Consider the following 14,186-nt stretch of genomic DNA (forward strand, 5'->3'; position numbering starts at 1 on the left):
GTGCCACCTCACAGCATGAGATTCTCTGGTTTGATCCTGGGATGGCGTCCCCTCTGTGCAGAGTCTGCATGTCCTTCCTGTGGTCATGTGGGTTTCCTTCGTGTGCTCCGGTTTCCTCCCACATCCCAAAGACATACTGTATTATTTATTTATTTTTTATTTTACATTTGTTGACTGGGCTAGTCTAACTGGATACATGTCCATTTTCAGTAGAGGCCCGGGGAGATAAGCTCCAAGATAGAACAATGAAATTAACAAGATAACAAGTAAAGAAACATTAAACAAAAAATCATATTTACAATGCATATTACAAGTTATCACAATAAATTCAGCAGTGCAGAATACAGGCATAACATAGCATGCTAGTACAATCAAGATGTTCTAGAGGGAGATAGTATTATGGTTAATAAGGAAGGAATCACAGTTAATGAGTAGAAAGGGTAGGAAGAGCAAAGTATTAAGGGACACATAACTAATTAGTACAGGGGCATAACCAGTGTGCTCTGAGGAACACTTTCAATTTGTTTTTAAAGCATGATACTGAGGGAAGTGAGGAGAGTTCACCGGGGAGGAGATTCCAGGCTTTTCCAACAATATCAGAGAAGAGGGAGTCGCCAGCCGTGTTGTTTGGTTTAGTGGTATGTACTAGAAGTCTCTGAGAAGACCTTAACTCATTACAGCCGAGTGCTCCTCCAGGCATCTTCTGCAGTTACCTCCTACTGCTCCTCTAGGCGTCAAATATTTATTGTTCATATTTGCATTAATAATTCCAAAACCATGTTACTTACAAGGTACCAGGATATTTTGTGTTGAAGCTTATGTGATGGCAAACACAACTGTATTGATATTTGACCTCTCTTAATGAGTATTTTCTAGAACTGTAAGGTGATAACTTCATTTTTTAAAGGCTTAAGCCACGCCCACTGGGACTTAAAGGCACACACTCAAAAGAGCTGTACCGGAGGGAATGAGTTAAGGATTTCAGGTTTTTATAGGGAGTGATGAGTATGGATAGAATAGGAGTTTTGGAAGGTTTGTAAAGAGTGTTGTGGGCTATAGATAGTTGATGGAATTTAATCAGATTTTGTAGTTCAAGCCATCCCAGCTGCTTTAAATGAATGCAATGGTGGGTTCTAAATGGGTTGCCTGTAGCAAATCTGGCAATGTTATTGTAGGACATTTCCATTTTGCTAAGATTGTTTTTAGATAGATTAGTAAAAATGGGTGAGGCATAAAGAAGTGAAGAGATTAGATGAGTGTGTGCTATAATGGTTTTAGCTGTAGGTAAGAGGAAGGATTTTATCCTATAGAGAGAGCCAAGTTTTTTGTTGACAGTTTTTATAGTATTGTTAATATGGATGTCAAAGTTCAGATTGTTGTCAATGGTGATACCCAATAGCTTGGTGGTTGGTTCAGGGGATATAATAGTTTTATTGGTAGAGATAACAGAGAAATCAAGAGGAGAGGACTTATTGGTGGGAGAGAAGAGGAGGAATTTAGTCTTTTTGGGGTTTAGGAGAAGGCATCTATGTGTGAACCATTGCTCAACTGTGTTAAATACTTGTTGGGTAAGAGAGTGAAGTTCAGAAGAGGAAGTGGCTGAACATAGTGTGAAGTCGTCAGCATATTGTATGCATGTGGCTTGGGGGATGGCAAGGTGAAGGTCATTAATAAATATGGAAAAAAGTAGAGGTCCTAGGATGGACCCTTGAGGGACACCAAGGTTGACAGGCAGCTGAGTGGAGAGAGACGTGTGCCATAGTACGGCCTGTTGTCTTTTATCAAGATAGGACTGGAACCACTTTATAGAAGATGTATCTAGTGACAGGGATTTAAGTATTTTTATGAGAATTTGGTGATTTACCATGTCAAAAGCTTTAGACAGGTCAATAAATAGTGCTGTGGAAAGCTTGTTAAGGTTGCTTTTTTTATTGATACACTCTGTGAAGGAAAGGAATGGCAGTGGTAGTACTATGTGACAGTCTAAATCCATGTTGACAGTTGGACAAATGGGGCGGTAGTTGGAGAGTTCAGTGGAGTGTCCACCTTTATGGAAGGGAATAGTATGGGAAATGTTCCATAAACTGGGGATATGACTTTCGGTAATAGTTCTATTGATCAGAATAGAAATGGGATAAGCAATAGCTTTGGCTGATTGTTGTAGGAATTCAGCAGGTAGTTGGTCTGCTGAGGGTGAGCATGGTTTTAGTTTCTGTAGAAGGGTTAGGATATATGTTGTTGGGACAGGTTGAATATGAAAAGTAGGGGGTAAGGTTGATTTATAGGAAGGTAGAGTGAAATTATTAGGTGATAGTTGACTAGCTAGTGTTTGTATAGCATTAGTAAAAACGGTATTGGAAGCATTAACTGTATTCATTGGATTTTTGTGGTTAGTATTTTGTGGGTTTGGAGTAGTGGATTGACCTGGATGGAGTAGTTGGTTAATGCTAGCCCAGAACTTTTGTGGGTTGTTTTGATTAGCTTGTTGGGATTGTAGGTAGTAGTTTCTTTTATCAGATATTATAGCTTTCTTGGTTTCATTTCTTAGCTGTCTAAATGTTAGTTGGTCTACAGGGTTTTTAGTCTTTCTCCATTTTGCCCAAAGTTTGTTTCTAAGATTTATTTTGTGTTTGGTTTCTTTAGACAGCCATGGAGCAGATTTGGTGTTAATTCTAATTTTAATTCTAATTAATCTGGTTGGAGCATGGTGGTTGAGAATGGCAAGGAAGTTGGAGTTAAAGTAAATAACGGCTTCATCTAAAGGGAGGTGTTGTAAGGGAGACCATTTGGAATAGTTCAGGATTAAAGTACTTTTTAGATCTGATGTTTTTGACAGATGTTGGAATGAGAGAGTTGATTTTATGTCTGATGATATAGGTAAGAAAGTGGTCACTTAAATCATCAGGGAGGGTTCCTGAATCATAAATGTGAGGATGATGGTTTATGAGAATCCAGTCTAATAAGCTTGATTTCTTGTTAGATTTATTTATCCTGGTGGGGGAGGTAATGGTTTGGGAATACCCATATAGGTTAATATGGTTTGTGGGGAGGCTGCTGCAGTAGTAGCTCCAGTCAATGTTTGTGTCGCCTAGGATTATGGTTTCTTCGGGCAGGTATTGGGAAAGCCAGCAAAGTATATTTTCCATGGTGGCAGTGTTGTTATCAGGTGGTATATATATATATATATATATATATATATATATATATATATATATATATATATATATATATATATATACAGATAATATAGATGGATTTGGCATTGTTAAGATGCATTTTGGAGATAGGAATTTCTGCATTGGAGTCTATAGGTGGTTTATAGTCATGAGTGGTTAATTGCAAGCTAGATTTATATAGAATAGCAACCTCACCACCTTTCTTGGTTACTTGGTCTAGTCTCAGCATATTATATCCAGGTGGGATGATTTCATTGTCTTTGGTTACAGGTTTTAACCAAGTTTCTGTTAAGCAGAGAATATCAAAGGAGTAGATTTCATTTAGAGCTTGGAGTTGAGTTACTTTATTGTTTATGCTACAAATATTAAGATGAGCAATTAAAAGAGAGTTTGCTGGTTTAGACAGGGCATAAGTAGGTGATTCTTTGTGGTTGAGGAGAGAGATAGCAGTTGTTGTTGTTGGGCCTGGGTTAGGGTGGATGTCACCATCCTTTAAAGAGAGTAGTGGACTTAGATAGTTTGGGTTGGGGAATCTGCTGTATAGAGGTAGGACTTTCCTGGGATTTTGATTGTTGTATTTTATGTCTAGTGTTATATGGTACTTAGGAAGTATGTAGTTAGATGAGGATGTTATATTAGCATGAATAAAAAGGAGAGTAGAGGAGAGGTTGGAAAGTTGGTTTCCTTATTGGGGTAGTTTAGGTACGGGCCTAGTGGGTTTTCAAAGGAGGTGAAAAGACGGGTGAGGATTAAAGGAGGTAGTAGTGAGAGTGTGAATAAGAGTGGGACGTAAGATGGGATAAGTTGTTTATACATTGTATGAATAAACATAGATTGTTTATAGGTTGAAAAAAGAAATTCACCGGGTGGAGATGAAAGAAGGGAGTAGGGTGTGGTGTGATAAAAGGAGAGTGGTGAGAGGTTAAATAGTGCAGTTGGGTAACTGGAGAGTGTTTAGAAAGTAAAGGTAGTAGGAAGAGTGTGTTTGAAGAGTAATGGTAAGAGCAAGAAGTATGTTTAGAGAGTAATGGTAAGAGAAAGAGGTGTGGTTAGAGAGTAATGGGAAGAGGAAAAGGTGTGGTTAGAGAGTAATGGGAAGAGGAAGAGGTGTGGTTAGAGAGTAATGGGAAGAGGAAGACGTGTGGTTAGAGAGTAATGGGAAGAGGAAGAGGTGTGGTTAGAGAGTAATGGTAAGAGGAAGACGTGTGGTTAGAGAGTAATGGGAAGAGGAAGAGGTGTGGTTAGAGAGTAATGGGAAGAGGAAGAGGTGTGGTTAGTAAGTATAAGGGTAGGACTCCTGGGGGAGGGTGGGAATTAAGGGTAGGGAGGGGAGTGGAGTGAGCCCGCAGGGCAAATGGAGCGGGTAGAAACAGATACTGAAGCAGTTAGCGAAAAGCAATCAGCTAGGCTAATTCCGATGGTAGGTTGGAATATAATAGGGGCTAGAAAGGTGTCTGTGGTCTGTAGATAAGGAGGGGAAAAATAGAGGACTAGAAAGGTGTCTGTGGACAGTAGAAATGAAGAAAAAACAAAAGAGAGGGCTAAATAGCACTTCAGGACTACTGAAATTAAAGAAATGGAGGTAAATAGTTGATCATGAGAAAAGGGTAAGAGGAGATTATGGCTGCAATAAGGGTGCCATCTAGTGGACAGTTTAAGTATTGCATGCTTGTTTGAGAGGTAGTAAGTTGGTAGACCGCAGAGCAATGTGTGAAAAGACAAGGGGGTATCTATGCAGGTAGGAGGAGTGAGGTAGTGAAGTTACAGAAGACGGGGGAGTAGAGGCTGATGGCTGTCCTAGCTCAGGACTGGCTTTAACACTTATGCTAGTGGTACAATAAATAGAAAGTTTTTCTTGTAGGAATTTTTCAGCAGACATACTTTACTGGTTTCCTTGAAAGAGGGATTGTAGGATTGTTATGCAATGAAGTGACCCGCCAATATTTGGAGAGGGTTCTTTAGCTTCCTGCTGACTAGCACTGGAAGCACAGGATGAGTAGAGTAATTTACTGGTTTCCTTGAAAGAGGGATTATAGGATTGTTATGCGGTGAGGTGACCCGCCGATATTTGGAGAGGGTTCTTTAGCTTCCTGCTGACTAGCACTGGAAGTACCTACTGTAGGTGGATTGGACACTCTAAATTGGCCCTAGGTGTGAGTGTGTGTGTATGTGTGCCTTCTGTGGAAGGTTGGGTGCTGGGCTGGCAACTCGACACTGTAAAACTCCACTGCCAATCATGAGCGGACAAGTGATCTGTTGTGGTGACCCCTAACTGGGAAAAGCCGAAAGAAGAAGTTTACATCTACAAAGAATTGTACTTCTGAATCTAACCAAGGTTTAAATTGTTTTAATTTTGTAATGTAAGCTGGAATTCTTGACATAAAAATTAATTTCTTATAATCTGTATGTATTTTAAGAATTAACAAATTATGGTCTGAAAATGGACAAGGGATTATGGAAAATGTTATTATTTTTGAATTTAGCTCTTGAGATATGAAGATTTTATCAGTTCTTGTATGTGTTCCAAATCTGTGGTGTGAAAATAATAATGAATTGTCCTCCTTATAGCTAAATGTATCAATTAGATTTAAACTTTTTTCTCATTTTTTAAGTAGCTTCCCTATAGAACTTACACGTAAATTTCTTTTGCTTGTGGTCTCTGATTTATCCAATATACAATTAATGTCACCTCCCAAAACCAAATTTCCTTTATATACTCTAGTTATTAGATCCATGTGCTTTCTTATTGTCCCAACCCCAATACCTGGAAACCAATATATATTTACTAATGCCTGGAGTCTATTGTTATATTTTGCTATTACTATGGCTAGGAGTCCTTCTTTATCTTCATATTTGTAAATGATTTGAGGCATAGTGACATTTTTTTTCTATAAAATTAAAGCTCCCCTAGTCTTTTTCTTATATGAAGAGTGAGATAAGATCATATATTCATTAGGATTCCAGCTAAAGGTATAATTTGTTTTGAAGTGAGTCACTTGAAGAAATGCTACTTTTACTTTATTTAATTTGATATATCTTAATAAATTAGATCTTTTCCTTGGATTGTTTAAACTGTTAGTGTTTAAGGATAAAATAGTCAAGTCCATTCTCAGTATTTAACTTTACATCATATTTGTTTTGTATTATATTTTGTAATACCATACCAAATGTAAAATCTGTAACTACTGTGTTAATAATTCTCATTGTAGTCAATATTTTAATTTGGGTCAAATAACTTAAAATAGAGTTTAGTTCAGGCCAATAAAAAAAGAAACAAATAAAAATGCCAAAATTACTTGTATAACAAGAAGTATATAAATATTTTGGTAAACCCTCTAATGTACATGAAGTGAAATACACTTCCAATCTGCTAGATGAGAAGAAATATAACAGATTGCCTACCATAACTTCCCTCATGAAAAAAGAAAGAAAAAAAACTAACCCATTTCGAGCTCCAGTACACCATTTCTCTTATCTTGGAGATTTAACAATATTAGTTATTATTTTCCCTATATAACTATTAATAATGAATTAACATAATATTTGGAAATGAGTATTGATTTGGTAATACAATTTAATTTTAGATTATATTAGACTTTTTTCAAAATATAATCATCCTATCATGCACTACTTAAACATTCATAAAGTAAAATCTAATTTATAGAACAGTAAATGTTGCTTAGCATTAGTTCTCTTTAGCCTGAGAGTAGTATACATATATATATATATATATATATATATATATATTTATATATATATATATATATATATATACATATTAATAGTCTCCAATATTCTGATATGACCAATATACTAATGATTATGTCAGATAAACACTCTCCTACATACTAAAAATATATTATAACTGAGTGAAGTAGATTTAGAAATGTATCAATAAGTGAAGATAAATATGGAGAAGTCTATTCAGAACATTTGAATCATACTACAAAAATTATGTAGTCCATAGAATGACCCCTTAGAGTTGTGCTCACTAGGGATGATAATGTAAATATGTTTGAGTGAACAATACATGTCATAAACCTCTACGTATCACTCATATGCTTTCAATTAGAGACAGATGAAATCATAACCAGATTCACCCCAGGATTCATGAAGCTTGCGCCAGACACCGGAGTAGCGTCGATGATCTAGCGCCAAATATGGCCGCCGAGCGTTTCAGGTACGAGCTGTTTCCACGTGCACTACCAGCGTATGCCAGAGCTGCACAGCTCCCGGTGCATGTATGCTAATTACCCCATGTGCATCAGTGTAACATGTAAATGAAGGTATATAGCGATTCATGAAGTGGTGCAGGCATAGCGTAAGCATGAAGAAATGTAAACCAAAAAAACAGTTTACATTTTTTCAAACATAAAATCGGAGCCATGAAAGCCTACCAAACTTATGTATTATAATGTTAATATATGCCAATGACTAAATATATAGCCAATGGCATAAAAAAATATGCACAACACATAAAAAATAATATTTAATGTCATGGCCACACTAATGCAAAGTAAAACCGCAGTGCATCGGTGCGCAAATGGGATCACAATGAAAATATATTTAGATGTCATAAAACTGCAATGTAACGCAATTCATGAATTCCCCATAATAGTCAATGGCACGCATGCTACACCACAACCATGGCGCAAGGGTTGCTAAGGGTCTGTGACAGTGTTCTGCATGGTAACTAGGAATAAGTAGTCAATGCCATGCAAATGAGTCAAGTAATACTGAATCGCATACTCCCTGCCAGTGTAAGGATATACCACACGGCATAGCAGTACAATACAGAGGAGTGGCCTGGAGGTAAACATGACATCAAGAGAGGGGTGTGCCACCGTAGCTGTAAGCATATTGGAGCATTGCTAATCCGGGTTGCCTGTTGCTAAGCAAAGCCGAAGGATAAGGGTGTAGAAGTAGCCATAGCTTTGCTTAGCTGAGAGCACACAAGGTAACTGAAAGTGCATGTGAACGTGGATGAAAACACACTCGAAACCCGGTAAATGGCTGTGCACGGTGGGCACCGCAGCTGAAACAGGAAGGATACGGAAAGACAATAAGGAAATGCTGCAGCATGGTAATTGGAGTACAAATGGGTAATTAAGACCTAGGAACTCACAGTGGGCCATTGACAACAGCTAACAAGGCTGCTAGCAGCTACCTGCAGAACAGGAAAGGGGAGGTGCCGTACAGCAAATAAAAGAGAACTGTCACAGCAGAACAAAGCAAACTTGCAGTAGATCAGGTACATAACACATTTCCCAACACAATCCTGGGTTGTGAAAGTACAAAACAAGAAAGCAGGCCGCTGGATGCATGCCTGATAATGGGGGGGCAGGGGGGGTCAGGTTGAAAAGTGAAGTAAAGGGCAATAGATGAATCACAGCAGCCGAGCATAAGTCAACACAAAAAGCCCCACAATAGCAGTATCTGCTGTAAAACCCAGAATTAAGATACTCCGCAGCTGGAATTGCACATACACACCCAATTACACCAGCACCATCCATTGCACAATAGTATAAGGTGTGAAAGCCCTACACACACACTTGTGTATTCCCAGACACTCTGCACCATTGGTGTATACAGATGGGGAACTTTTAATATGTACATGTTAGGGGCTGCCATAGCTTTGATTCACCAGCATGTGTTGGTGACTGACGGTGGTGTGGAGGATGATGCTGACAACCATCTCAGGCACTGGAGGAGGAGAAGAGTGTTCAGACCCAGGGTAACCTACCAGGGGCTACATGATCTGGAGATAGTAGAGTGTTACAGGGTGGACAGGGACACCATACAGCAACTTGTTGAGCTGTGCCGGCCATGCCTCAGAGCCAGAAGTAATAGAGGGGAACCCATCTCTGTGGACACAAAGGTATGTGTAAGCTTGAGAATACTACCCACAGGTACCTTCCAAAGGCCAACTGGGGGTATCATGGGGATATCACAGGCATCAGCATCCAGGGTACTCCACCAGTTCCTGGATGCCATGTTACCACATGCCAATGAGCACATATACTTTCCCCGAATGCAGGAGGAGTTGGCCAGCAATATGCGTCTCTTCCACCGTGTGGCAGACTACCCGGAGGTACTGGGTGCAATAGACTACATGCACATACACATCAAGACACCACCCAGTGAGCAGGGTAAGCGCTACATAAACCGCAAGGGATACCCCTCCATCAACTGCCAGGTCATGTGCAATGCCCAGGGCATTATCATGGATGTTTGTGCTGGCAGCCCTGGAAGCTATCACGACTCCCACATCTGGCATGCCTCACAGCTGTATCAGGTATTTGCCAGGGGGGGACATCCCGTATGGCCACCTGGTGGGGGATGCTGGCTATGCACTGGAACCGTGGATGATGACTCCCATCAGAAATGCACACACAGCCATGCAAGAATGCCATAATGAGGCACACGCAGAAACCAGAATCATCATAGAGCACATGTTTGGGATGCTGAAATCACGGTTCCATTGCTTGGACATATCTGGTGGAGCCTTGCAGTACTCTCCAGGCACATGTGCCTACATTTTCATAGTATGTGCCATGCTAAACAATATGATCCTGCAGAAACAACTGCAGCAGGGACAGAATGGTGAAGGCCCTCACAGCCCACCACCATTGCCAAGGGCCCCACAGGCACAGAGGTACTCAGACCACGAATACCCTGTGCCAGTCCCAGTAGGCAGAGGCATGCCCAGTATGCCCATGCCTTGGCAAAGAGGGAACATATAGCACACACACTGACAGTGTAGGCACTTATGGACTGACACCCTTTACATAGTATACCTTAACCACAGCTTACATATATAGGTAGTATTCCACAGAATAATAAACATGTGGAACACACAACCGCTGAAATGTGCATTAATCAGCCTTGCACTACTAGTGCCTGCTCTGAGAGGTAAAATGACCACTGCCAGGATTAGAACATGCAACCTTGTACACAATCTTCACAATAACATACCACTAAGCTACCTGAAATGTACCAATGGCAGCCGTGTATACTGACAGGATAAAACACAAAAGGTATGAATGTGTGGAAATAGGACAAACCAGCATGTACCCAATGAACGGTGTATGATATATATATATATATATATATATATATATATAGATAGATATATATATAAATCAACATATATATATATATATATATATATATATATATATATATATAAATAGAGAGAGAGAGGGAGAGAGAGAGATATATGTCGATATATGGGGATATACATATATAGGTAGATATATAGATAGGTTAACAACATCTACATAACCATGGAGGTACATATAAATGGGATACCCACCACATACCGACTGCTTGACATACCGACCCACGTAATCACGAGGCTTAAAGTCTGAAAGACCACAGTACTGAAACACCAGAAATGCATCTGGTGTTGCGGTTCAGGTAGGTTACTTTGTGTAAGTGTGTTTCTGAGGGCTGTAGTGTGTGTAAGTGTGTGTTCTGAGTGTGGTGTGTGTTCCTGGGGGGCTGTAATGTGTGGGTTTGCTTGTGCATCTGTTTGTGAGATCTAGGAGGTAGAATATTAAAGTAGGGGGGGTGTGGGGGGCACAGAAACCCAAATGGGGGGTGTAGGGGGGGCTTGCCCACCTGCTCATATGTAGTGTAGGATGGTTTGTTTGGATGTGGTGGGTAGCAGTGTGCCTGTGTGTGAGTGTGTGTGTTCCATGTTTGTGTTACTTTTGCGAGTTACTGTCTCTGTCAGTAATGTGGTGTATGGGAGTCTGGGCCCGGTATTGTGGGCGTCGGAATTGTGTGGTTTCGGGATTCCATAGGTATCCTGTATACAGCGGATGAAGTGTTCATATATGAGTATAACATGGATCATAGCAATCACACATTCCGCCACGACCAACCTTTATGAACAAAGGATATGGAGAGTATATGCCTATACACTATTACAAATATGTGCTATGGACATGAGCCAATGATAGGGTTACCACCTGTCCCACTTTGTGAGGGACAGTCCCTCTTTGGGCGGTTGTGTCCTGACCAAATATATTAAACGTGGCAAATGTCCTGAGATTGTAGGACATAATTATGTCCCATATGTAATGTAATAGGTGCATAAAATAGTTTGTTCTGTATCTAAAATACCTACATGTTACAAGAAACAGGATAAGCAACTAAACTGCTGCAAGAATAAACTTATATTTAGACAAGAAAGGAAAGTTCTATCCCTTGTACTGACCATGGGTTTGTGTCAGCCTGCAAAATCTGATTTGTGTCTCGAAAATGTCTCACTATGGCCATTTGAAAAGGTGGCAACCCTAGCCAAAGAGGGTCAGTCACCAATGCAACTCCAATGACTGCAAATACCTATGACAGAAATACACAGCTTTCATGTAGCAACACTTTATTACATTCCGATTTATTGCTGAAAGGATTCAAGGACTAACACCACCTGCATGCTGTATAGGAACCACTTAACAGTGCCTTAATGACTCAGCCTGCAATTACCATAGTATTTGTCCACTAAAGGATAGGTGTTCAAATAGGGAAGGAACCCTCACGCACATATTGATTATGTATAAAAGCAGTTCCTACACACCTGCATCTGCTATGTACACCCACCAACATCACCCCCACACCCAATAAAATTACAATACAAACTGTAATAACATCACAAATCATTCACTCACTGTACAGCATCTGCAGAAGCCTTAACATACCTTGTCAGAGACACACTAACATGGCCCTATGTGAAATAGTTGCTGTTATACAATGGAACAGCTGCTGATGTTACAGGGTTTGTTTGCACTAATCCCATTTCAGAGGGTTGTGTGTACACTGGGAAGTGTTACCAATTACTGATTAACAGCACAGTATGATACACATGTACACCAAATCAAGGATGTCTGGTGAGCACACTGTAAACCACATAACAGTTCATGCATAGTCATACAGCCTTGAGCTGCCCAAACATCCTTGCCAGATTGAAACATCTGCAGAAGTATCAGGTACAAACAAAGCCTGCATAAGTAGCAATGTTCTGAAATATAACAGCTGTACTCACATGTAGAACAACATCTTCTAGCCATTACACACAATCCACGGGAGTCAGGAAGCTAATATATCTCTGTATGTCTGCATATAGCTGTTGAAATACATCACAAACAACACATCCAGGCCGTCTTCCTCGAAAGTAAGGCAAACGGACAACGCCCAAGTGGAGTACTCAATTATACACCACTGTTGCCATGATATTGGCTAATGGAGTAGCTGCACAGCTGATGTGCATGTAATTAACTACTTTGGAACACCAGTTGGTGGTCAGGATAGCACATGTTACCAATATCTAACTAGAAAAGGATGGCTTATCACACATTCAAACCATCTGTATATACCAGCAGAACGTTACAAAGAAGATTAAAATACAAACTGAAAAGGATTGAATTAACAGTCAACGACACCTCGGGTTATTAATAAGGTATGCAGAACACTCAGTATGTCTGTGTATGTAGTACCTGTTCTGTAATATTTAAAGTGCACGCAATCCATATAGTGGAAACAGTTTTCTTGTAGTGATGTATTGTTGAGCATAGTAACACTTGTAGTATCTATGTGTGTACTGCTGTAGGTCACAAAGCAAACACCGCATACACCACAAGGGATGCTATATAAGGGCTTTGAACACAAATATTCCTCACCAGCCGCTGTCAGTGGCAGGGCTGGTCCAACAAGTATGTGCTATAACAGGGGATAGTATATGCTGATATATTGTAACAGTAGGCATATGTATGTGTGTATTACTGAGAATAACATGTCAAAGGTTGGCTCACTGTGCAATTATGATTTGCATTGTGGGATATTATGCCAATAACTGTGTAATGTACAGTATTGTAGGCAGATATGTATTACAAGTTACATAGCATTACTGTTATGTTAGGCAAACATTAGTTATGTCTATTGGCATTTACAATACACAATAACAGGATACATATGACTTGTAGTCACCCGACAGTTTATCAGCATGATAGCAAAGTAAAATGGAAGAGCTAGTTAACTATCCATGCACATAAGACATGTAATAAGTGCAAAGGTAGGTACTAGGCTGTCTTACCAGGGGTATTTATAAGCCTAGCTAGAGTGTGTTGGCTTTTGCCACCCCCATAGGTTAGTTCCCTGTGCCTCTGAATGGCAGATCCATTAGTTCCCTGTGCCTCTGTCCAGCAGAGTCACTGCAGTGATCCACGGGGTACATGTCTGTCTCCCATCCACCCATCAAGGTTTCCCTTGAAGAGTGCTAATGGGGAGGCCTGCCTGATGTACATTGGAATCATGTTCCAAAGCATGGGGAGTCTCCGGGTCAGGAATGTATCTGTCCAGAACGTCCTAGTCATCGTTGTGGTTAGTTGTGTATCCCTAGAGCATGTGGCTCTCAGGGGCCTCTGTTTAGGTGGAGCATATCCAGCAATACTGGGTTGGACATGGGCCTTGTATGTCAAGCAGAGATCACCTGTGAGTATGCGATATGCAACCGTGTACAGCTGGAGTTTCTTAGGTTGGGCTACATAGGTCATCTGTTTGAGGTCAGTAATCCTCTTGGTGTGGTACTGTTGTAGTCTTCCAAGCTGTTGCAGTTGTCTTGTAAGGTACATCCCAAATGAGGTGTTGTATCCTTTAATGGGTCTAATAAGTCACGAGTAGAGAGGCACAATGGCCTCCTTTGTTCTGAATGCAAACCCATTAGAGATTGGAGGGGGGGCCACGTAGAAGGATATTCTAACCGCCTTGTCATTATGGGTATCGAAGGAGAGATTGCTATCTACTGGGGTTCCCAGATCCTTTATTACCTTTTCTGTATGTAGGGGACTAGCACCTATGTGGTAGTCTGTGGGTAATTAGTTATAGCCAAAGGGGATGACTATGCACTTTTTGGCATTCAGCTTGAGGCCATGATATTGACACCAGGTATCCGTCTCAGTGCGATCTTTCTGGAGGGTGCCTGTAACAGCTAGGGAAACAATTATGTCC

Source organism: Protopterus annectens, chromosome 6.part0, assembly GCF_019279795.1.
Source record: "Protopterus annectens isolate FY-2018-M chromosome 6.part0, PAN1.0, whole genome shotgun sequence".
NCBI lineage: Eukaryota > Metazoa > Chordata > Ceratodontiformes > Protopteridae > Protopterus > Protopterus annectens.